At 43.3% G+C, this 26,290-nt stretch overlaps 1 protein-coding gene across 4 annotated transcripts in view; it reads left to right on the top strand.

Annotated features, from left to right (window-relative positions):
* Positions 1 to 26,290, top strand: part of HELZ2 (helicase with zinc finger 2) — a 77,482-nt gene that overhangs the window by 2,303 nt on the left and 48,889 nt on the right. For 2 of the 4 annotated variants that reach the window (XM_042462385.1, XM_042462383.1), the window contains exon 2: positions 6,015 to 6,151. The exons of the other annotated variants lie outside the window; for them this stretch is intronic. The gene's annotated coding sequence lies outside the window, so the exon portion shown is untranslated. The remainder of the gene's footprint in view (positions 1 to 6,014; positions 6,152 to 26,290) is intronic. 4 annotated transcript variants of the gene reach the window in all.

The raw sequence follows: 26,290 nt of genomic DNA, 5'->3' as shown, positions 1-26,290 counted from the left end.
ACATAGATATAAGAATAAACTGATTGGCTTTGGGGTGAAAGTCTTTTCTTTAGGTTTCCCTTTTGTTCTTATGAATGGGATGTATGTCCTTCTGTTGCTTTCCTGGCTCCAGGAATTGGAGGGAGGGCAGGTTGTTGTTGTTGTTGTTGTTGTTGTAATAGACCTTTGCCACCCTCTCAGGGTTTTCTTGGCTAGATTTGTTCAGAGGAGGTTTGCCCCTTGCCTTCCTCTGAGGCTGAGAGAGTGTGACTTGCCCAAGGTCACCCATGGGTTTGAAAGGGCATTTGAATGCACATAAAAACAACAAGGGTCTCTCTCTCTCTCTCTCTCACACACACACACACACAGGCTGTAGTTGCACACAGATGCACCCTTGGATTTTATTTATTTAGTCATCATTTCCTTGTCTTTATCTGTTTTGCATGATTTGCAAAATGATGCTATAGTGATCCAGTGTGGGGATTTTAAGTGCTTTTCAAAACTGGATTGAAAATGTTTTCAGTTTTGTTGTCTCTGGAAGCTGCCTTGGATCGCACCCTGGGAGAAAAGTGGCATATAAAGGAAATAAACCGACAAATAACTTTGTGACCACAACTTTGAAAAGAATGGCCTTTTGCTGGGGGGACTCCAACTCTCAGAATCCTCCAGCCAGATGCTGGGAGTTGGAGTCCATCCCTCCAAAAAGAGAACTTCCTAAGGCCTGTTTGTGATGTATGTGTTTTTGTCCTACTCTTACTCAAGGTTTCTTTTGTTGGTCCTCTGCACATCTGATGAAATTACGCTTTTGAAATTGCGCTTTTGATCTGCGGAAGCTTTGTTCGCCGTGAAGTGATTTGTTCAGTCTTTGTTTTGTGTTCAAGTCCCAGAAGGCTTAGTCTTGTTGGGTTGTGTGTGTGTGTGTGATACCTCTGGAACCTAGTGCGAATCCCGGGTTGCCAGGTGGCCCATCTGTTGAGGGATGGGCTGAATTGCCAGGTGTTGCTATTATTTTCAACCAGGTGCATAGTTTGATTGGTTTGTGGCAGCATCAGTTGCAAAGACTCTTGTGACAGTCAGAAGATTTTTAGTACATCCGATCAGGTTCTCATTCCATTCATCTCCCAAAATAGACTCTGGCATGTGTAAATTTGTATCTTTTGGTTGACTGATATTATTGCCTACAAGATACTAAAATAGTTACTAGTCTGCAACTTTGCATCTTCTTTACTCCTAAGGCGATGGACAAATAAAAACAAATTAAAACAATACAAAGATACAAACAATACAATGCACACATTAAAATACTATTTAAAAACTCCCCAAACCAGTCTAAAAACAATCCTAGATTCCAGTTGTGAAACAGTTAAAACAGTGTCATCATTGCTTTTTAAACAGAGGTTAGATGGAGTGCTTTAGTTGTGTATCCCTGCATAGAAAGTGGATGATGGCTTTCATGGTTCTTTCCAGGTTATAGGATTCAATCATTTGTGGGATCAACAGCTATTTCTGCCAGGGTTGTTAAGCATATGATATGATATGACAGGGCCTTCATGTTTCAAACATGGTGAATTTTTGGCCTTCAAGACATTTTGGACTTTATCTCCTAGAAGCCAGTATGAAAAGGACTATGGGATTTGCAATATGAAACATCTGGAGGGCCAAAGGCTCCCCATGCAAGATGTAATGCATTACTCCCAAATCCTGTTTCCGGCTTGTAGGAAACTCACAGAATGAAATGGCAGCCGCTGAGATTTATTCTGTTATTCATATTTTCAGAATTACATTTCAGACGTTTTGCTCAATGCGTTAGTGTTGGCGCATGGCCAGAACAGAGGCTGCACTTCAACAGGTGAGTTTCTTGTATGCAAGAAAAGGGCAGGAGTGCACAAGGGGCATCTCAGGGTTGGGGGGGAAAAAAAACCAGGTTAAGCCCCCAAACCTTTTTTTTTTTGGTTAAAACCATTTTTTTGTTGTTGTTTGTTTTAATGAAAAGATTCAAACTTTCTGCTCCACCAAAGGCATCTAAAGGAGTAGTAGGCTCAAGTCTAGGAAAGCTCATGCTACCTCCAACCTCTCTCTTTCAGTTTGTCTCAAAAGTGCTGCAAGATCCCTTAATAAAAATAAACATGCATCCTCTTTATTATATTAATATTGTGAAACATATCTTATGTATTAGAAAGCTTGATCAACTGTGTGTTAAAGCTTTCTAACATTAACATTATTACGCTTTGACATGTTTTACATCTTTCAAGAAAACTTGGGGAATGATATTGACAAGTTGGTGGCCTATATGCAAAAGTCTATAGGACTAAATCAGAAAATTAAGTAGCAAGATGCAGTTCAGATCTTATGGCTGTTAGCTTAAATGATAATTATTCTTTAAAATCACGTTGGTTTGACTGAAACGACATTAATTGAAAGATATGTTTTTTTATCTATGGACTTAAGTATCCAGGGCTTGAAAATATTTTAAAAATATAGAAATTCCAAAAAGCCAACCTTGCTTTTGCCATTTTATAGAAGGGATACTATGCCATTGTATATAATGGGACTTGAGCATTCATGGATTTTGATATGCATAGTAGGTTCTGGAACCGAACTCCAGTGGATACCAACGGTCCACTTTAATAATAGCCAGACTTAAAACCATCATCATCATCATGATCAATTTTTAAAAATCAGACATGGTTGTTTCTTAAAAAAAGTCATTTGGTTTAAACCAGCCAACTCTGTCTGACGCATATTGGGATATTCTTGCCAATGCCCTGATGTGCATCTTTGCAGTTCACTAGAAGGGCTTCTTAGTTCCTCTGCTATATCATTAAGTATATGTGAAGGTACATAACATAGACCATGATAGAGAATTTTGACCTTTATTTTATTTTTAATTGCCATCATGGTTCCGCTGCCAAAATTCAGCCGAATCAACAGGATGTCAGTGGGAAAAGGAAAAGGTCAACTGATAAGGGAACTTAATGTACTATAGTCAGTGGGACAGTCAATATCATAGTCAGTTGAATTCCCTTTTCAATTCACTTTCAGTAGTCAGGAGCATATTCCGAAAGTCAAGGAGTACAGGTTGGCCCCCCCATTTCCAGAATTCCAAAATACAGTCAGCCCTCTAGGTCCACAGATTCTTCCCTTTTATATATGGGACACCATTGTACTACATCATTGTTTTTAGTGGGATTTGCGAATCCATGGCTTTTGGTATCCACGGGGGTCCTGGATCCAAACTGCAGTAGATGCCAAGGGCCCATTGCTCTCCTGAATTGCCCACCTGGGTGACTGAGGTAATGATGCCTTTGCTTTCTGAGGGTTCAGTGTACTCAAGGTTTGTTTCATGCACAAAATTATTAAAAATATTGTGTATAAAATTACCTTCAGGCTATGTGTGTAAGGTGTCGATGAAAGTGTGAGGGTTCTCTGGGTCCCCTCCTGCTTTTGCCTGGGCTGGATAGGACCCCTTGAGACCATCTTTCTTATCTCTCTTATCCCCACGTCTTGATTTGAATCCTGTCTCTTTAGCAGTGTAATAGGACATTGCTGGAGATTTCACTCACACCTTCTGCCTGTGAGGTTGCAGGTAAGTTTCCCTCCCTTTCCCCAAATCCTTTTAAAAACTTTTAAATGACAGTAAAAAACGGAATCAGAACTTTGTCATATTTACATCAAAAGATATAAGAAGTCTCACATAATGTTTTAAGTCATTTCTAGCACACACATCATTTTTGCAAACCTAAATTTTTCCTGTCAATATATAAAGCTGCTAAAAGCCTAAATTAATTATACATTTTGATCTTTGCAAATATGATATCATTCTCCCCCATGTATACATTTCTTCAGCATTCAGTTTCATTTGTTTTCTCCACCTCTTAAATGAATTTTACATTGTTTCAGAAGGAAAGAAATATCCTGTGGAAGGGCCAGGCCAAGCTAAGGCACGTGAAAAGGAGTGCGATAGAGAACTTTTAAAGCAGGGGTAGGCAACCTACGGCCCGCGGGCCGGATCTGGCCCGGCGAGGCCTTGGGACCGGCCCCAACCCGGTCCTGCTGCCAATTGCCACCAGAGCCTTTGGCCTCTCACGCGAGGGCGCGGGAATTTGGCCTATCAGGAGGAGGTGGGCAAGCGGCGGGCAATGCGGGGCAAGGGGGGGGAATTGTCTATAGAAGCTTCAGAAACATGCATTTATATTAACATTTTTTTAAAAATCAGCAAATTTTTTCGTGTGTCCTCCATTTTTTTTTAAAAAAAGTGTCTTCCAATTGAAAAATGTTTCCTACATTTGTCCCGGTTTATTTGTTTATATAATTTTTTTTAAAAAAATTAATTATTTATTTTTTGGCTTCGGCCCCCCAGTTGTCTGAGGGACAGCAACCCGGCCCCCGGGTCAAAAAGGTTGCCTACCCCTGTTTTAAAGGAAGGCTTTGTTTTACCTAAGGAAATTCTATAGTGAAAGGGTATCTGTTTACCAAGGAGGTAGTCTCCTTGCAGAGTGAATGTATAGGTCTGCCTTGACCACTGCTGCTTTACACAGTGCACAGAATTAATGCAGTTTGATACCGCTTTAACTGTCATGGTTCCCAGAATTCTATAGCATTGAGCCCTGCCAGTTAAACTGGTGTCAAACTGCATTATTTCTGCAGTGCAGATGCAGCCGAAGAAATGGCTCTGATGAGATACCTGTGGCTGAGCAGCAAAGTACTTCCACAACCAGCCTCTGTTAATCTTACTGCTATAACTTACATAATCACCACTTTGTTCCCAGCCCTAGGACTCATGGCAGATTGCAAAGCTAAAAATGTATAGAAATAAGTTAATTTAAATATATGAAATACAGGATGCAGTACATAGCTGCATCAGAGTCTTCCTGTGTGAACCTATTTTCAGTCCTGCAGTTATATTCAATTGCTCAAGTAAAATCCCTATGATATCAGGCTGTTCCATTGTTGGATTGTATTGAATCAGAAAATTCTCCCTACTCTTTTTTCTTATCATTAGATTTCATTGGTTTGTGTACTCCAGAGTGGGAGACAACTAGATTGCTCTATTTCCTGCTTGATGTTGTTGTTGTGTGCCTTCAAGTTGTTTCCAGCTTATGGCGACCCTAAGGCCCTATTGTGGGGTTTCCTTGGCAAGCTTCTTCGGAGGGGTTTGCCTTGGCCATCCTCTGAGGCTGAGAGAGTGTGACTTGCCCAAGGCCACCCAGTGGGTTTCATGGCTTGGATGTGAACCTTCATCTGCAGAGTCATCGTCTAATGTTCAAGCCACTATGCCATGCTGGCTGTCATGATAGCTCTTCAGATTATTAAAGATGCCTATTGTAGCCTTCCAGTCGTCTCCAAATTAAAGATACCCACTTCTCTTAGCCGTTCTTCATAGGGTTTGGTTTTCAGATCTTTTACCATTTCAGCTGCTCTGCTGTGGATATATTCCACAGTTTGAATGGTGCATATTGGGAAATGAATGGGTTGTTGGTGGTGGGATGCCATGCTATTTATTCTCCTGGAGCTCATTAATCTTGGTGCAATCACAAGACTTAGTGTCTTCTAGTGGCATAATCAGTTAGCCCAGTGTTTGTTGTTGTTGTTGTTATGTGTCATCAAGTTGGTTTCGACTTATGGCAGAGTTGGCTGGTTTAAACCAAATGAATTAAAAAAACAACAACAACCCTTGATTATTCTTTAAAAAAAAGGTCTGGCTATTATTACTATTTCCCAACCCTCTTACTGGGACAACAATGACGGTATGAATTTAAGCATTTTAACTTTAACAGTGTGTTGGCAGTTTGTTGATTGTTAGACCGGTGTATCCAGTGTCAGTTGCTTCTTTTTAATCACTTGATAGTGCAAAAAATGCCATTCAGAAGCAAATCTTTCAATTAACATAAGTTCAATCAAAAGAACTTGCTTTTTAAGAGCACTCTTTTTAGAACAATTATTAAGGTGTTGGCCACAACATTGGAACTGCATTTTGCTGCTTAATTATCTGATTTAATCCTGTATTGGTGGTGTTGCTGTTCTGTGTCTTCAAGCTCCTGTTATCAGCTTTGACTGATAGGCCAGCTTCACCCTTTCCTGGAAATGAGGGACCTGGAGGAAACTGTGGTACATGTGCTGGTAACCTCACAACTCGATTGCTGCAGTGCGCTCTACATGGGGCTACCCTTGTGTAAGTTCGGAAACTTCAGTTAATGCAGAACATGGCAGCCAGGTTGGTTTCTGGTAAAGCCAGAAGTGATCGCATAGCACCTGTTTTAAAATCACTTCACTGGCTGCCCATTAGTTTCCAGGCACAGTACAAGGTATTGGTTATGACCTTTACAGCCCTAAATGGCTTGGGTCCAACCTATCTTTGGGACTGCCTCCTTCCATATAATCCACCCCACACACTTAGGTCCTATGGGAGGAATCTATTGCAGCCTATGAAAATTAGGCTGTCTGCAACCAGCCAGAGGACCTTTTCGGCAACAGCTCCCAGATTATGGAATGGCCTGCCGGATGAGATCCATCACATTACCAGCTTAAACAGCTTTAAAAACACTGTTAAGATGGAACTCTTCCGGTAGGCCTTTCCCAAATAGACAACTGGCCACCAAAGACTGGAACCCGTTACCCCTCTAAATCTTCTATAGCCACTGTTTGATTGTTTATTTTAAGGTATGTTTTAAACTGTGGACTTGTTTAAATGTTTTTTTTTTTGGGGCGGGGGATACTGGGATTTGGGACTGTACTGCTTTAACTTGTAAACTGCCCTGGTTGTCTCAGACAGAGGGGAGGGATATAAATAAAATAATAATAATAATAATAATAATAATAATAATAATAATAATAATAATTATGGCAGCCCTAAGGCAAACGAATCACCTTGGCAAGATTTGTTTAGAGGAGATTTGCCATAGCCTGTGCCTGAGGCTGAGAGCATGTAACTTGCCCAAGGTCACCCAGGGGGTTTCATGGCCAAGCAGAAATTGAACCCTGGTGTCCAGAGTTGCACTCCAGTGCTCAAGCCATTATGCCATGTTGGGAATTAATACAAAACAACGACAACAAAATTGGTTAAAAAAAATAAACAAAAAACCCAATGATTTAAGCCAAAAATCTTCATGGTTGCCCTTTCAAGTCTTAGGGCCCGAACAGACAGGCCAAAATAAAGCTGTTTTGGGTCACTTTGGAAGTATGCTGTTTAAATGATGCACTCATCTTAAGATGCCAGAAGGTGGACTGGAGCATGGCTTTGGCATGGCTTCTGGCTTCTTAGGATGCATTTATCATTTAAACAGCACACTTCCAAAGTGACCTGAAGCAGCTTTATTTTGAGCTGCCTGTTCAGGCCCTTCGACCTGGTACATACCGGCCCTTTAAGATGCCCTTGTCATGTGCTAGGATTGCCTCAGTGCGGTGCTTCGACGTGCCCCTCAAACCTAGCACGTGACGAGGGCGTCAAAATGATGGTGCCCTGTACACACGGGCGCCACCATTGTTACGCAATTGCCGCACTTTTTGCAAGTTCTTTTTCGGAAGCCACACGGTTTGGTGGCTGTAGCTTCCCTCTGGCGGAAAAACTTCCGCCGCCAGCACAGACCTTCAAAGAGGTATGTACCAGCCCTGATCTTCTCCTGATCTCATGAAACTGAGGCACAGTATAAGAAATCTTTACTTATGCCAACATAAGTAGCTTTGAAGACATGGAAGCAGAAGGTATCCAGACAGAGAGAGAAAGGGCTTTTCAGTAGTGTACAGGGAGAAGCAGAATCTGGAAAAGTTCCTTTTTGGAGAACTTCTCAAATCCCTCGTCCAGCTTGGCTTCATGGTGCTCTGTTGTTATGTCGCATAACAATGTGTAGTGCTTTTTATCTACAGGCTGAATGTCCCTTATCTGGAATTCTGAAATCTGAAATATTCCAGAAATCCAAAAAATTCAAAAAAAATTCATAGGATGGTTGAGATAGTGACACCTTTGCTTTCTGATGGGTCAAGGTACACAAACTGTTGTCACCCACAACCCTGTTAAAATATTTGTTTATATAATTACCTTCAGGCCATGTGTTAGCATGTATATGAAACATAAATGTATTTTGCGTTGAGACTTAGGTCGCATCCCCTCATTATATACATATATGCAAATAAATGTATTACAAAATAGTAAATAAATAAATAAATTGAAATCTAAAACATCTCTGGACCCAAGCATTTTGGATAAAAGAGACTCGACCTGTACAATTATTTTGGAAACAGACGATTGTTGCGTCATCTTTTTGGCATTTTGCATGCTGGCTGCCCAGGAAAGCACCGCATTCGCCAGCATCAGGAAAAAGAAACTTAAGCGAAACGAAACTTAAATGAAAAGCCGGATTTTATCAGATTGGGAGATGTTATAACATCTGGTCTGGGCGCTGGGAAGGAGACCGAGGAGAATGCTATGCTATTATAGAGCTTAGTAAAGTTCCTTTTGTTTGAAGTAATATACCCAGAACCACTAGTGCCATCCACTGCCCACATTGCCTTGCTAGTGCTGGTGGTGATGGGAACTGTGGTGCGAAAGAGGAACTTTCTTAAGCTCTGGTTTAAACTACACCTCAGTTCCCCATACTTTTTCTCTTTATAATTGCCATAATAATAGCCCAATTCGGGTTGCAGGGAATCCTGGATTTTGCCATTTTACAAGTTCTGCACCATGTAGCATCTTTTCTGACATCTCTGTCTCAAAAAACTTCCAACTTAAAAACTGAAAATGGAGAATAAATAGAAAGGTTCCCACTGGGTGACCTTGGGCAGTAAGTCACATTCTCTCAGCTTCATGGCAAGGCAATGGCAAACCTCCTCTGGACAAATCTTGCAAAGAAAACCCCTTGATGGGTTCTTTGTTGTCCTTCTGCTTCAGGCTCAGATCTTTTTGTTCAGGCAAGCTTTTAAAACAGAAAGTTGTTAAAGAAAGGCCTGGAGGTATTGTATTGTTTTAAAGTGTATGGGTTTTAAGTGCTTTTATCTTTTTAAACTGTATTCTATTTTAAAACAAATGACCTGTTTTAATACTGTAATAGTTTAATGCCATTTTAATGATCACCTTTGTAAGTTTTAATTGTACTGTGCTTTTAGACTATAAGCAGCTTTGAATCCAAATTTTGGAAAAAAGCAAAATAAATATAAATATAACAACAACAACAGGTTTGCTTTAGGGTTGCCATAAGTTGGAAATGACTTGAAGGCACACAACACACACAGAGAGACACACAAAAGACTGGGAAAGGTTTAGTCAGGGATGTATCTAGGCAAATGCCATGACAGGGCTTTAGACTTGGAGGTGCAGATGATAAATACCTGAATTGGTTAGTTAGTTTATATTGTTTGTAGGCTGCCTTTCTCCCAGAAGGGACCCAAGAGGGCTCACAGTCAAAAATGTTTTGAACAAATTACAATAAAATTTCTGTTGTTGTTTCAGAAGTGTTGTGGTGTGCCTTAAAAGTCATTTCTTACATACGGTGCACCTATCTTGGGGATTTCTTAGTGCGATTTGTTCAGAGGGGTTTTGCCCCGGTCTTCTTCCGAGGCAGAGAGAGTGTGACTTGCCCATGGAAAACCAGAGGGTTTTCATAGCCTAGTGGGGATTCGAATGAAGGTCTTCGGAAGCCCTAGTCCACTGCACTGCACTGATTCTCTATCCTAAGGTTTTCTTGGCAAGATTTGTTCATTGCCTTCTTGTGAGGCTGAGAGAGTGTGACTTGCCCAAGGTCATCCAGTGGGTTTCTGAGGCCAAGCGGGGATTTGAACCATGGTCTCCGAAGTCCTAATCCAGCACTCAAAACACTATACCAAGCTGGTCCAGTATCTTAAATGCCCAACTGCATATTAAAGGCACAGAGGCAGAGCATTGGGACAAAGTTTACAACTCTATTGTTTAAACGATATCCCTGTAAGTGTTGTGTGCCTTCAAGTTATTTCCGATTTATGGCGTCCTTATCATGGGGTTTTCTTGGCAGGTTTTGTTCAGAGGAGATTTGCCATTACCTTCACCTGAAGTTAAAATGGCTTAGGCTAATACAGTTAAAAGCATGTGCAAATTATTGTTGTTGTTGTTGTTGTTGTTGTTGTTGTTGTTGTTGTTATATTTATTATATTTATTCATATCTCACCTTTTCCCAAATCTGGGACTCAGGGCAGCTCACAGCATTAAAAAACAGCACAATTAAAAGCATACAAAAATAGTACATTAAAATAGAATTAAATTATTATAATTCTAAAACAGGTTCCATGTTAAAAGTATAAAATATAATTAAAAAGATAAAAATGTTAAAAAAACCACTTTAAAATTATACAACGCCAGAGTCCATGCTTTAAAAACTTTCTGTTTTAATCCAGTTGGTGTAATAAAAATGAAAGAAAAGTGAAGCCACAAAAGGAAATGTTCTTAATATTCATTCCCCTAGGTATAGACAACAACAGCAGCAGCAACAACAACACACACAGAGGTATTGTTGTATTTTTCTTTTACATAAACTAGAGTCAAAGTACCTTTGAAAGGCTTTAATAAAAGGTCAGGTTTTGACTTGACACTGGAAGAAAATTAAATACAAATTCTGGTTGGACCTCCAAGGAGAAGGCATTCCTCACATGTCCTCCTGCAAGGTAGACACCAAGGAAGGCTCCTTCAGTAGATCTGAGTCTGTGGGCTGGTATCCAAGGGAGGTACACTCCTTCATGTATTGAGCTCCCAAGTATTTTAGAAAGGTGTCATGGGTTGTCTACATGATACTGCAGTAAATCATCTTGTTGCTGCATTTTGCATTATCTGTAGTGTCTGAGATCGTCAAGGGCAGCCCCACACAGAGCACATTGCAGTAGTCTAACTGAGAAGTCAACATTGGTGGGCTGCTGTGACTAAGCTGCAAGACTACAAACTTCCTTGATTTGGAAAATAACATCCTTTTTTTTTGGGGGGGGGGGAATCTAGGCTAGTTGAGTTAAACCTCATGAAAGGCTTCTACCCCAAAGAACAGCTTGGGTTTGTTTGCAAATGTCTAGAGTTCATTTCTTATCAGTCTCGAATCAGTTTGCTTAGGACACAGCCTTGAGCGTGATTATTCTGATTCCATTAATACCTAAGAGATTTAACCACCCATTTGTTTAAAACTGGAAGAGTATGCATACACCTATGTTTTGGGGATGAGTAACTTTCAGAAATACTGTTTTATTAAATATATTGCTTCCCTTTCCTCTCTAAAGGCAGTATGCATGGTTTTCCTGTCCATTTTATCCTCCCAACATCCCTAGGCAGATTAGTCAGAAAGGGAGAGCAATTGGCTTCACGTCACCCACAGACCTTCATAGTTGAGTTTACCGTTGGTACCTCGGATACACGAATACCCAGGTTACGAAATTTTCGGGAAACGAAAAATCCCATAGGGAATTATTGTTTCGGGTTACGAAGTGTTTTTCGGGTTACGAAAAAACTTTTGGTGCTTTTTTCGGCTTTTTTTCGCACGGAATCGCGGCTTTTTCCCCATTAGCGCCTATGGCATCGGCTTACGAAGGCTTTTCGGGTTACGAAAGCGCGGCCGCGTTACGAATAATTTCATAACCGAGGCACCACTGTAATTTGCCATGTAGATGGGACTAGGCTCCTCGTCCCTTTCATGATGTAAAGAAGAAGGAATTTTAGTAGGCGTTTTTTTGTTGACCACACAACCACCTACTGAAATTCCCTCTTACACACACCATGAATGGCATTAAAAATGCAGTGCACAGATATAGGATTTATGGCAGCACAGCAAAAGGGATCTAAGAGTCTTAGGGATTACAAGTGAGACATGAACCAACGTGTGACGCAGCAGCTAAAGAGCCAATGCAATTCTAGGCTGCATCAATAGGAGTGTAGGGTCCTAGATCAAGTGAAGTAATAGTGCCCTCTACTCTGCTTTGGTCAGACCTCACCTGGAATATTGTGTCTAGTTTCGGGCACCACATTCAAGAGGGATATGGAACAAGCTGAAGTGTGTCCAGAGTGAGGGCGACCAAAAGGGGAAAGGTGGGAAACCATAAAGCTTTGGAAGCTGAGTTTGGTTTAGTCGTGAAGAAGAGAAGGTAAAGGGTTGACATGGACAGTGGGGGCCCGGGTTACGAAATTAATTCGTAACGCGGGCCGCTTTCGTAACCCGAAAAGCCTTCGTAAGCCGAATTGCCATAGGCGCAATGGGGAAAAGCAGAGTAGGAGAAGGGAAGTTGAACTGCCGAACAAAGAGAAAAAGAATATGGGGGGGGGGTGGGGGGTACACGGTGTTGATAGGGATAGAGGGGGGGGGGCGTTGGACAGGGGGGGGGGGCGGGAATAGTGGGGATGGGAGGGTGAGTTGATCGGGGGGGGGTGAGGACAATTACGGAGATTTTTGTGGTAAACTAAGGGGTTGACGCGTCGGGGTTGACACAGTATGTGCTCGGGATTTCTTTCCTCTGTGCGAACAGCCGAAAAAAGCACCAAAAGTTTTTTCGTAACCCGAAAAAAAAACATTGTAACCCGAAACAATAATTCCCTATGGGATTTTTTCGTATCCCGAAAATTTCGTAACCTGGGTATTTGTATCCCGAGGTACCACTGTCGTCATGTTTAAATATTTGAAGGGATCTCATATTGAGATGGAGCAAGTTCTTTTCTATTGCTCAGAGGACTAGGACCCGGAGCAACCGCTTCCTACTCAGGAAAAGCAATTCCACCTCAACATAGGAGGAATTTCTTGCTGGTAAGAGCTGTTCAGCAGTGGAAGATGCTGCTCAGGAGGGATAGACGGCATATTGGCTGGCATTTGGGCCGAGTGGGAGCTTGGTGTCTGCATGTCAGCTGCCATGACTCCACTCTATGCCACCCGCCTGCCCGCATGGTGGGTGCATCATAAAAAAATAAATAAATAAAAACTTTATTTTTTTATACCGCCTTCCGAAGATCAGGCGGTTTACAGCTATTAAAACAATAACACTAAATATACTCATAAACAACCAGGTTAAAACATACACAAACAGATAAAGCCCCGTTAGCCTGTCCTCTTTGCCACAAAGAGGAGGGAGGCCCACTGGACTTTAATCGGGATTCATCCTGAAATAGAAAGTTTTAGATCCTTTCTAAATTGGGCCAGGAGGTGGCCGAGCGGAGCTCAATGGGCAGCGTGTTCCAAAGGGCCGGGGCGACGATGGAAAATGACCTCCTCGTGGTGGAGGTCAACCTAGCCCCTGGCACCCTAAGTAGTTGCTGCTCAGATGTTCTGAGGGTGTGGGACGGATTGTACGGGGAGAGCGGTCCATCAGGTATCCTGGGCCCAAGCCATTTAGGGCTTTATAGGTCATTACCAACACCTTATTTGTGCCCGAAGCGAATAGGCAGCCAATGCAGATTTTGGCACCGGTGTAATATGGCTGGCCCTGGAAGTACCAGTGACCAGCCTGGCTGCCATATCTGAACCAATTGTAGCTTCCGGGTTTGGTATAAGGGTTGCCCCTGTAGAGTGCGTTGCAGAAATCCAATCTCGAGGTTACCAGAGCGTGTACTACCGTTTCAAGGTCCCTCTGGGCCAGGTATGGCCGCAGCTGGCGCATAAGCCGAAGCTGTAACAGGTGTTCTTGACCGTCGCATTCACCTGAGCAGTCAGGTGAAGCGACGAGTCAAGAAGCACCCCCAGACTGGCACAGAGTCCTTCACAGGGAGCGTGACCCCGTTCGGACAGGTGGAATACCGCCATTCCTGGACCAGGGGAGCCTATCACAGTACAGTGGTGCCCCGGGATACGAATGATCGCGTTACGAAATTTCGGGGTACGAAAAAGTTAGATTGAAAAAAACTGTTCGGGTTACGAAATTTTTTCGGTTACGAAATTTATTTCGGCGCGAAATTCAAACGCAAAGCGCGGCTGCGGCTTTCCAGCGCTAACGGAAAGCCTTTTCGGGTTGTGAAATTATCGGGTACGAACGGAACGCGGCGGAACGAATTAATTTCGTAACCGACGGTAGCACTGTACCTCCGTTTTCTCTGGATTCAATTTGAGTCGGTTTTTCCTATCAGACCCATTACTGACTCCAGGCAGCCCACGAGAGGAGAGACCCATCCTCAGTCACTGCATCGTCAAGACATAGAGAAATGATTTGGGTGTCATCAGCGTACTGATAACCCGCGCCCATGTCTCCGGATGATCTCTCCCAGCGGTTTCATGTAAATGTTAATATAGCATGGGAGACAGAATGCTCCTGAGGGACCCCAGTTTTAAGGCCCGCTCGTCGGAGCACACGTTCCCAGCTGCACCATTTGGGACCTCCCAGAGAGGTAGGACCGGAACCACTGGAGCGCATGCCCCGATTCCCACCTCTGCCAGGCGCTCCAGAAGGATACCATGATCGATGGTATCGAAAGCCGCTGAGATGTCCAGGCACCAACAGGGACACGCTTCCCTGTCGATGCCCAGACGGAGATCCGACCAAGGCGACCATGGCCGTCTCAACCCCGTAACCCGCCCGGAAGCCGTTTGAAATGGGTCCAGATAATCCGTTTCATCCAAGACGCCTGAAGCTGGATTGCAACCGCCTCTCGATCACTTCCCCAAGAATGGCAGGAGCGAAACTGGCCGATAATTATTATGAACCAGGGGGTCGAGGGAGGGCTTTTTTAGTAGTGGTTTACAATGGCCAATTTTAGTGCAGATGGAAATTGCCCTTCCCTCAAAGATGTATTAATAATCCGGCGTAACAATAAAGTTACTGCCGGTCCCCCTGGGCCGCTAACCATGAGGGACGGGATCGAGAGAGCAAGTTGTCTTCTGAACACTTCTGAGGATCTTGTCCACATCATTGGTACTTACCAACTCAAACCGATCCAGTTTAATGGAGTCCACGGGGCTCTGGACGCCTCTACCTTAGGTTCTGCTTGAATGTCACCGTTAAGACCTTCGCTTATTCGAGAGGTTTTATCCGCGAAGAAGTTATTTAATTGGTTGCAGCAGCCTTAGATGGTTCAAGGATCTGGTTCAGGGCAGGAGGGAGCTGAGTTAGCTCCCTGACCACCCTGAACAACTCTGCTGGCACGACTCCGCGACGCGACACGAGCAGCATAGAACAGTTCTTAGCTGCTCGTATCGCCTCTCCGTAGTCCTCTAACAGTTGGTCTAGGAGAGCCTTGTCGTCTAAGCGAAGGTGTTTCGACACGGCACTCTAGCCGTCGCAGTTCCCGTTCCTTGCCCGGAGATCTTCCGTATACCAGGGCTACGCTTGGAAGCGGGCTTGGAGGGCGCTTAGGAGCGATACTGTGTATAGCCCTAGAGAGACCGGTATTCCAGTAACAGTCAGGGCATCAACAGAGTCGCCGTCACTTCCAACCATGTACCCCTCTAAAGCTTCCTGGAACCTTTTGGGTTCCATCAGCCTTCGAGGTGGACCATCCTAACAGGTCCGCCACCCCCGGGGGGGATCTGGGTAGAGACCTTGATTTTTGCCTCCACCAGGAAATGATCTGTCCATGACAGGGGGAAATGTTGGTTATTTCTGCCCACGGATTTTCCGCATCCGAACAGAAGACAAATCAGAGTATTCCCGCACAATCCGTAGGCCCACAATCAGCTGGGACAGGCCCATGGCCGTCATGGTATCCAATGAATTCCCGAGCCGCACGGATGAACATAGCTGGCCGTGAGGGAGATGTTGAGTCACCCAGGACATAGCCTGGGCGTCTCCAGCATCAGTTCAGCGACCAGCTTTGTCAGCTCGTTAAGGGAGTCCGTTAGCGCACGGGGTGGCCGATACACCAACAGAATCCCTAGACTGTCCCTCGCTTAGGGTCAGGTAAATACACTCGATATAGGACGTCTGTCGGATGTGGTTCCTGGTGAGGGACAGGTGTTCCTATGTATCAAGGCCACACACACACAACACACACACACCCCGCCCACCTAACCTGGGCTGGTCCTTCACCGAGAACCCAGCAGGCAGGGCCTGAGCCCCACAGCGTCTCCTTCAGGCCCAAGCCAGGTCTCGGTAATGCAAGCCAGGTCGCAGTTACTGTCCTCCAACAGGTCGTGGAGGTGTGGGACTTGGTGTTGATCGACCTGGCATTACACAGAGCAGCGACAGGGTTTGTGGCCCGGTTGGAGTGACCTCATGGTCCCTTAGGTTGGGAGGGGGACAGGAAGGGGAGATAGATATGATGCATCGATCTCGCCTTTCCCGGAACGCAAGTCCCTTCTCCCACCGCCATACCTCCCCTGCCCCACACTACCTCGATGGGAGCTCCGCTCGTGATGGTGTTATCCGCTTCCTCCCCAGCCCATGGCATCCCCAACGTCCATAACCTCCCCCCACCCCTTTCGCAGTTAGAAGAGCAGAGGTTAGCCACCTCAGGCTCCTCTGCTCTATGGCTAACCCACAACCTCCGAGCCCGATAAAACTGCGCAGTTGCGCAGCTGCGCATTGGTAGCGCTGCGGAGTCCCGCAGCGGTGCCCTTTCCATCTCTTGGGCGACACTCCCGGGGCGGTGCGCAGATGCGCACCTCCGACACCCCGGGAGGAGGCCGCCGGCAGAAAGCGGCTCTTGAGCGGTGTCGGTGAGGAGGCGGAGGGGGCATGGAAGGTCCGGTCGCCCGGCTTTATGCTCACTGCTCTCACCTGGTGAGCTCTCCTCCTTGCCTTCCCCCCAGATGTCCCTTAAAGAGCCCTCTCCCGGCTGCCGCAAAACGCCAAGGCCAGCCAAAACAGAGTCCCGCAGCGGTGCCCTTTCCAGTCCGTGGGAGGAGGCCGCCTGGCAGAAACGGGGCTCTGGCAGCGGTGTCCGGTGAGGAGGCGGAGGGGGAAGATCATGCTGCATCTTCGGTGCAGTGCTAACATGCACTGCAACAAAGAAGTGGGAAAAAGCTGCAGCAGCTAAGGTGCCCTTTTGCAGTGCAAAAAGGCTACTTGTTGCTTTTTGCAACTTCTAATTGCACCATGGCCAGATCGCGGCAGTGGCATGTAGTTACATGCAGTGCACCAATCTGGCAAGGAAAGGGGCAGCTGCAGGTCACTCCAAAGGGGTGGTCTGGATTTTTGTATTGATTTAAAAAATTTTAATACCGATTAAAAGAAAAATCTCTCACATACAATCTTCATTCTTATTTCTATACCTCCCATAGTTTTATCATTTCTCCCCATTTCCTCTTGTTATTCCTCTGTATCTTCACTAATTTAGATGGAGTCATATACCACTTGAGAAATACTTGATCATAGTTTTCTTTAAGGTTGTTGCATTTCGTAAATTGTAAGATTTTCTTTCCATGCTTTCTCCCAGCTTGTATTGGTATTGAATTCCCTATATTCTGCATCCATTTTATCATGCTTGTTTTGATCATTTCTTCTTTCAGATCATAGTCTAATAACAGTTTGTAGATCTTGGTTGTTGTATGTTTCTCTCCTATTTGCAGAATTCTCTCTAATTCTTTTGTCTCAATTTCTATTCTGTAAATTTTCATATCTTTTTTTAACTTTTCTGCTAGCTGTCTATAGGGGAACCTGTGTATTTCTATTCCTTTTTCATATAGTTCTTCTCTAAGTTTTATCCTATATCCTTCATTTGTTTTGGTTAGAACATCTTCATACGTAAGCCATTTACCATTGAATAAATTTTCACTTCTTGCATAGAGGTCCATGAATCATAGAATCAGAGTCGGAAGAGACTGCACGGACCAGCCAGTCCAACCCCATTCTGCCATGCAGGAAATCACAATCAAAACATCCCCATTGACAGATGGCCATCCAGCCTCTGTTTAAAGACCTCCAAGGAGGGAGACTCCACTGCACTCCGAGGAAGCAGTGCATTCCACTGTCGAACAGCCCTTACTCTCAGGAAGTTCCTCCTATTGTTGAGGTGGAATTTCTTTTCCTGGAGCTTGCATCCATTGTTCTGGGTTCTGCTCTCAGGAGCAGCAGAAAAAAAGCTTGCTCCCTCCTCAATATGACATCCCTTCAAATATTTAAACAGGGCCATCATATCACCTCTTAACCTTCTTTTCTCCAGACTAAACATCCCCAGCTCCCTGAGTCGTTCCTCATAGGGCTTCATGGTTTCCAGACCCTTCACAATTTTAGTCGCCCTCCTTTGGACATGCTCCAGTTTCTCAATGTCCTTTTTGAATTGTTGGGATTTTAGTATAGAATTGTCTTTTATATCTCATCCACACTTGTTGTAAAGCTTTCCTTATATAATGTGAGTCAAACTCTTTATTTGCCTTTATTTTATCATAACACATGAATGAAGGCCAACCGAAGTCACTCTCTAGTTCTAAGATTCCCTTATTTCTTATATTATCCAATCTCTTATCCAAGTGAATGCACATCATTATAGTATAGCTGCAGATTTGGGAGACCAAACCCTCCTTTTTCCATCTTGTAATATAGACAGTTTAACATGAGGCTTCTTTCTCTGCCAAATGAAGTCAGCTAGATCTTTCTTCCATATTTTAAAGCATCTTTTCTTGATGGTGATTGGAATCATTTGAAATAATCATTTGGCACATGAATACCAACTATTCACATGAATAACTTGGCAGCATATTCGTGTGAATAGTTGCTATTCTTCCCATTAATGAGAGTTCTGATGATTTCTGTTTATTTAAATCTTCTTTTATCTTCTTCCACACGGGTGTATAATTATTTTCATACAGTTCTGAGTTTCTTTTTGTAATTACAGTGCGCTATGCTCGAGCCCCATTGAAAGTAATGGGGCTTGTGCATGTGGTGGCAGCGTGGCGGCGCGCACGCACCATGGGCACGCACTCTATTAATCTAAATGGGACATGCCGCCCCTTGCACCCCACGCACTTCTGCGCAGCTTTCAGCGTATGCTGCAAGCCGCGTATAGTGCGTCTACGTATGGCGCAGGCGCACTGTATTACTCCTAGATAATTGACCTTCTTCCTATTATGATTTCAGTTTTTTGCTTTAGCTCTTCTTCTTTTTTTGAGATGTTCTTTGTCAGCATTCCACTTTTATTTTTCTTCATTTGAAATCCCGCTAGTTCTCTGAATTCTTCTAATATTTTGATCAGCCTCTCTACACTTTCTGTTGGGTTATCCAAGAAGATGACTAAATCGTCCGCAAAGACACATCGTTTGAACATACGATCTGTAGTTTTCACCTTTCATGGTCTGCTGAGCCCCAGAGTCTCCTCATTTGGAGGTTGTTAAACAGAGGCTGGATAACCATCAGTTACAGTGACTGCTTTGCATATAATTTTTATTGTTTAAGACATCTTGTCAATATTATATCATATCAATATCTTATCGTAACAACCATGTATAATCATTTTCATACATAGTTTCATATAGGTTCGCCTTTGGGTCACCATAAGTTGGAAATGACTTGAAGGCACACAACAACAACAACAACAAAGGTGGACTTATCATGGGATTTTCTAGAGTTGAGAGTGTGTGACTTGTCCAAAGTCTTTATATACAGAAAGGTTAAAAAACTTCCACTGAATGTTTTAATCAGAGGGTTTTTTCCTGACCCAGCAAGAATACCATTCTATTGCATTCTTGTTGTCATTGTCATCATCATTACCACCACAACCATCATCATTATTATCATACTGCTTTTCCCCCAAAATGGAGACACAAAGTGGCTTACAAATTAAAACAACTTGATAGCACACAAGAGCAGCAGACTCCTAGCCAACATGAAAAAACCCACTAGGGTTCCTGTTCAACCAGTTGTGTCTTCATTTATTAATTATTCCATTACAATTGGTTAGGCTGGAGTGGTTTTAAAGTTTAAAGCTGAGAAATGTTTCTCAAGAGGGCTGCCTTTGAGTAAATGTTTAGTGGCTCTTATCCAGCAGTCTGCAAACAGGGGCGGATGAGTCAACTTTGTTTTTATGAGTCAACCAAAAAGCCATTGTTCTGCTCTTGAAGCCCCAGCTGTGTTTGGACCGCAGAGCAAGGAAACGATACTAACAAAACTCCCGGTATAGTTACAAAATTATATTACAAACTTATATTACAAACCCCAAAAGATTTTTCATGTTATAATACCCCAAACATTAAAAAATAAATAAATTTAAATTTAAATTTAAAAAAAAATGTTGGGGAAAGATGGTTTTTTAAAAAACCTATACCTAAGTTTGTAATATAATTCTGTAAATATACAAGTTTTGTTAGTATTATTTGGATATTTTAATTGAGGTGTTACCAAATATCTGTATCAAATACTAAATACCTCTGTTATTTGGGATACTGTAATTGAGGTATTACCAAATATCAGTACAGTGGTACCCCGGGTTACGAATTTAATTTGTTCCGTGGCGCCGTTCGTAACCCGAAAGATTTCGCAACCCGAAAAAAGGCTTTCCGCTAGCGCTGGAAAGCCGCGGCTTTTAAATTTCGTGCCAAAAAGCGCCGAAACACACCAAAAAAAATTTCGTAACCCGAAAAAACCTTCGTATCCCGGAACAGTTTTTTCCAATGGAACTTTTTCGTATCCCGGAAATTTCGTAACGCGATCAATTCGTATCCCGGGGTACCACTGTATCAAAAAATATCTCTGTTATTTGGGATACTGTAACTGAGGTTGGTGCTGACTTTTCCCCCAGTGTTTTGTTGGTTTGCCAGGATCATTTGTCTAGCATCACCATCATCATAGTTCCTTTTCATCCTGGAGGGAAGTGAACAGTGGGGTGTCCAGTGGGTTCTGTCCTGGGCCCAGTGCTATTCAACATCTTTATCAATGACTTGGATGACAGAATTGGGGGCATACTTATCAAATTTGTAGATGACACCAAATTAGGAAGAATAGCTAATACTCCAGAGGACAGGATCAAGATTCAAAATGAACTGAATAGACTAGAAAGCTGGGCCAAAACTAACAAAATGAAATTCAACATGGAGAAATGTAAGGTATTGCACTTAGGGCGGAAAAATAAAATGCACAAGTATAGGATGGGGGACACATTGCTGAATGAAACTACGTGTGAAAAGGATCTAGGAGTCCAAGTAGACCACAAGTTGAACATGAGTGAACAGTGCGATGTGGCAGCTAACAAGGCCAATGCAATTTTAGGCTGCATCAATATAAGTATAGTGTCCAGATCAAGAGAAGTAATAGTGCCACTGTATTCTGCTTTGGTCAGGCCCCACCTGGAATATTGTGTCCAGTTCTGGGCACCACAATTTAAAAAGGATGTTGAGAAACTGGAGCATGTCCAAAGGAGGACAGCTAAAATGGTGAAGGGTCTGGAAACCATGTCTTATGAGGAACGACTTAGGGAGCTGGGTATGTTTAGCCTGGAGAAAAGAAGGTTAAGAGGTGATATGATAGCCCTGTTTAAATATTTGAAGGAATGTCATGTTGAGGAGGGAGCAAGCTTGTTTTCTGCTGCTCCAGAGACTAGGATCCGGAACAATGGATGCAAGCTCCAGGAAAATTGATTCCAGCTCAACATTAGGAGGAACGTCTGGATAGTGTAATCTGTTTAAGAGTGTAACACACTCCCTTGGAGTGTAGTGGAGTCTCCTTCCTTGGAGGTCTTTAAACAGAGGCTGGATGGCCATCTGTCAGTTATGCTTTGATGGAGATGTCCTGCATGGCAGAAGGGGATTGGACTGGATGGTCCTTATGGTCTCTTCCAACTGTATAATTCTATGATCATCATCTTTATTTGTATTCTGCTTTTTCCCAAAACTGGGACTCAGAGTTACAATTAAACACTCTGAGTACAATTAAAAACAAACAAAAGGGATGCTTTAAAATAGAAATAAATTGTTGCAATATTAAAAAGGATTACTCATTTAACGAATAAAACACAGCTCAGAAAAGATAAAAGTGTTTAAAACAATCCACTTTAAACTCAAAGCAATACAACACCCGGGGCCTGTTCTTGAAAACATGGCATGACTCAGCCCTGGCCCGGCAAAAGGGGGATCCCGACCCACACTGACCTCCTGGTTTCCAAACAATCATTTTCGTGGTTCCACCTCCACCCTGTTTTTGGAGTGAGTCACGGATGTGTATTTTGACTCACCTGTTTTTGAGGGCTGCTGATGTATCTTTAAAAACAAATAAATCAGTATGTTTCCTTTGGTTTTAACGCCTTTTAGTTTGTTGTTATGTGTCTTCAAGTTATTTTTGACTTTGGGCTGTCACGGGGGTTTCTGGGGCTGAGAGTGTGTGACTCACCCAAAGTCCAGGGCGGACACACAACTTCCATTGAATGTTTTAATCACTGGGTTTTTTCTTGACCCAGCAAGATTGCAAAGTCTAAGAACATCCCAAATCCACCAAACAGTGATACCTTTATGGGGGCAACTAAAATGAACACTATACATGCTGCAATCTTTAGAAGCTCCTCTGGCTTCTTCATCAGGCGAAGTGTTGCAAACCATGCAGGACCCCCCCCCCCAAAAAAAAAAAAAGAATTAAGATGCTAGTCAAAAGCTTGCATGTTGTTATTGTTCTCAATTCAGATGATATAAGGAAGTATAACCTAGTTCACTTCTTGATTTTCTTTTTTGTAAACATGTCAGAAACATGTCAACATTGCCCTCTAGAGGGTGTTTGAATCACAACCACCACCATCATCACCATCTTCATCATCACCATCATCATCATCACTAAATATATATCTCACCTTTCTCCCAATAATAAGACTCAAGGCACCTAGCCACACATTTAACAACAACACTGCTGAAGAACTATACAAAAAGTGTTAATAAAAGTATGACTATGCCATAAAAGTTACTTTAAAAAAAGTTGCCCTGGAGGACCATTGGATGCCAAGAGAAGTGTTTTCTCTAGAAACCGCTGAGTCCCCAGCATGGTTAACTATTGTGGCCTATGGTCATCCTGGAGGATCTACAGATTCCTAGAGAGAACATATTGATCAAGTCTGCAAATAATTTTTATAACTGCCATGGTTCAGTGCTATGGAATTCTGGGAACTGGTGTTTGTTGGGTTGCCAAAGCAGAGCTTATTTCTGCAGTGCAGAATTGTAGTTTGCAGAGCTCTGGTGCCGCAACAAACTACAATTCCCAGAACTGTACAGCATTGAGCCATGACTGGTAAAGTGGTGTTAGACGCGATCATTTCTGCAGTGTGAATCCAGCCCTAGAGATGCCTGGGATTGATTGTGGGATTTTGTATGTGCAAAGCAGTTGCTCTACCATCAAACTACTACCATTAGGAAAGTCTAAAAGAAAATTTGTAGCTGACAGTCCCTTATTTCTAAACATATTTTTTCCCAGTGCAATTGTTGAGGCACTTAAAGAACCACTTTATTGCAAGAGGAGTGTTGACAAATGATGATGCCGACTCCCATAGTTAAAAAAAACCTCTTTGTCACCATGAATTTGTTTGGCCTTTCAAGTGTTACAAGTCTCTTATGATGGAATTGCAAGAATAACAGATAGTCCTGTGTTCAGTTGTATCTCTCTTTCTCAGCTTTTTTTTTTTTTAAATCCCTTTCTTGAAAGTTTGCAAAAGAATATAAAAGGCAGGAACCAAAACCCCAGAGAAAAGTAGCCATAATAAACAATAAACAGGAAGAGTTGCTTTAAGAAGTCTTCTTGTAATTCCAAGTTATGTGCGTACCAATAAACATCCTGCAACTAGCACAACGTCAACCCAGAGTATCTTTCCACAGCAATCCATAGAAGGGGATGAATAGCCAAAGTGGCAGCCACACTGCAGAAATAAAGCGGATTGACACCATTTTTACTTCCATGGCTCAGTGCTTTTAAATTCTGGGATTTGTAGTTTGTTATGACTCATCTGGATTTTGGCAGCAGAACCATGATAGCATTTCTATTACAGTCTACAACATTATGTACCTCTGCATATATTTAATGATGTAGCAGAGGAACGAAAAAGCCCTCCTACGTCCAAAACACAGTGCAGAAATAATCCAGTCTGAGGCTACTTTAACTGCCCTAGCTCAGTACTAGGGAATCCTGGGAATTGTAGTTTATTGTGGCACTAGAGCACTCTAACAGAAATGGCTAAATGTCTCACAAAACTACTTTCTAGAATTCCCTAGCATTGAGCCAGGTCAGTTGAAGCGGTATCAAACTGGGTTATTTCTGCAGTGTGTTTTGTTAAGTAATAGTACCACTCTATTCAGTTCTGGTCAGATTAGAATTCTTTTTTTAAAAATAGTGTGAATTTCAGTGTAGGCAGAAAACACATTAGTCAGAATCCTTTTTTATGGTGTATACCTGTGTAAGGTCTATTAAATGTGCCATCATATGGGCTGATGTGCCGTGGGCATACTCAGTTCAGGACTGCATAAATGGAGTTCCACAAGTTTAAATATTTAGCATGGGCCTTGGTCATGTTGTTAGTCCTAGCTAGCTGATTCAGTGGATCTCCTCGAATTGGGACTAACAGGAATCCAGCAATGTAGCTGTGTGTTTTGGTATCATAGGCCCAAGACAGATGGGTGGGAAGCGGCATGCCAGCACCAATTCTAGGGTTCGGGAGCATGCACCAACCACACACTCCTGAACCCTAGCATGTAACAGTGGCACCATGATGGCGGCCTCCCATCCACATGGGGGCGCCATCATGATATAAGGAATGCACAGCATATAGACGTCACTGATGTGCCACAGTGCGCCAATGGTGCACTCATGACGTCCACCACACGAACGTAAAAGAACCGTTTTTTTCTGGCTTCTTTTTGGTGCAGAGGAACGCCACGCAGTTTGGCTGCTGTGGCATCCCTCGGGAACAAAAACTAGCGGCTCCAGACCACCCTTTTGGGGCAATCTGTTGAGCCCCATTGACTCATTCGAAAAAATGTCCATGCTTCTCATTTTCTCCTCTGCTTTTAGCATATTGCTTCTGTCATTCAGGTGCAATTTTAGAAGCTGGTTTGTTTAGCACAGGTAAAAGAAAAAGGGGAAAGCAGTTCTTTGAAAGAAACAAAACACAATTTTGATTTAGTAAATTAATCAGGTGTGTGGGTGAATTTAAGGAAGGATGGGGTTATGTGACCCAGAATCTTCAAGCATGACACATGGCTGATAGGTGGTCAGACTTCTTCTCCTGTTCCCTTATCTGTTGGAGTTCCCCAGGGCTCTGTTCTGGGTCCCCTTCTGTTTTCTCTCTACACACTGTCCTTAGGAAAACTCATCAGCTCTTTTGGCTTTTCCTACCATCTGTATGCCGATGACACCCAGTTGCATCTTTCCGCCCCTGACCTTTCTCCAAGGCTTGAACAGCAAGTTTCGTCTTGTCTCACGGCTGTCTCACAGTGGATGCGCCATCGGCGTTTGAAGCTCAACATGTCCAAGACGGAGCTTCTTGTCTTTCCCCCTAAGCCCAACCTTCAACACTCCTTTTCTGTCTCTGTGGACAACATTTCCATTCAACCAGTCCAGCAAGCCTGCAGTCTTGGCTTTATCTTTGACTCTTCTCTGTCGTGTATCCCTCAGATCCAGACCACAGCCAAGGCTTGTAGATTCTTTTTATACAACATTGCCAAAATCCGACCATATCTCTCTGCCTCTTCTGCCAAGATCCTGGTCCATGCCCTAGTGATCTCACGACTGGATTACTGTAACGTCCTCCTGGCTGGGCTTCCTCTTTCTCACCTCCGTCCTTTAATTTCTGTCCAGCATTCAGCTGCACGCATTATCACATTTGGCCACCGCTCTGACCATATCTCTCCTATGTTGGCATCCCTTCACTGGCTCCCCCTCCCTTTCCATATTCAGTATAAGCTCCTGCTGTCGACATTTAAAGCCCTCCATGGACTGGCCCCTCCTTACTTATCAGACCTTCTTTCTCCTCACCTTCCCACCAGGGCCCTCCGTTCTGGTAGTCAAGGTCTGCTGTCCCAGCCCAGGATTTCCTCTGCCCCATCTAGGATTCTCTCCTTCTCACTTGCTGCCCCTCACTCCTGCAACCTTCTTCCCCCACAAGCAAGAGCCATCACTTCTTTAACCAGCTTCAAAATGGAGTTGAAGACCAGCCTGTTCAGAGAAGCTTTCCCAGGCATTGCATAATTGTTGCTTGGTATTTGATGTTCTTTTGGTGCCTGTTTTATCGAACCATTTTCTGTATTGCTATGTACTTTATATGTATTATCCTACTAGAGAGGCAGGCTAGCTCCAAGAGGCCTCCCTGGAAGATTAACCAACCATTATGAAGCCAAGCCCTCCCTCCAGTCCATCTGCCTTGGTCCAGGCCTCGGAGGTAGAGAGGAACTGCTGCACCTCTTACTCTTTCCCTCCACCACTCCCTTCTCCTTTTGTGTCATGTCTTTTTAGATTGTAAGCCCGAGGACAGGGAACCATCTAATTAAAAAGATTGTATGTACAG

Source organism: Sceloporus undulatus, chromosome 4 (genome assembly GCF_019175285.1).
Source record: "Sceloporus undulatus isolate JIND9_A2432 ecotype Alabama chromosome 4, SceUnd_v1.1, whole genome shotgun sequence".
In the NCBI taxonomy this organism is placed as follows: domain Eukaryota; kingdom Metazoa; phylum Chordata; class Lepidosauria; order Squamata; family Phrynosomatidae; genus Sceloporus; species Sceloporus undulatus.
The sequence above is the reverse complement of the archived record's forward strand: the minus strand, read 5'-3'. Positions and strand labels throughout refer to the sequence as shown.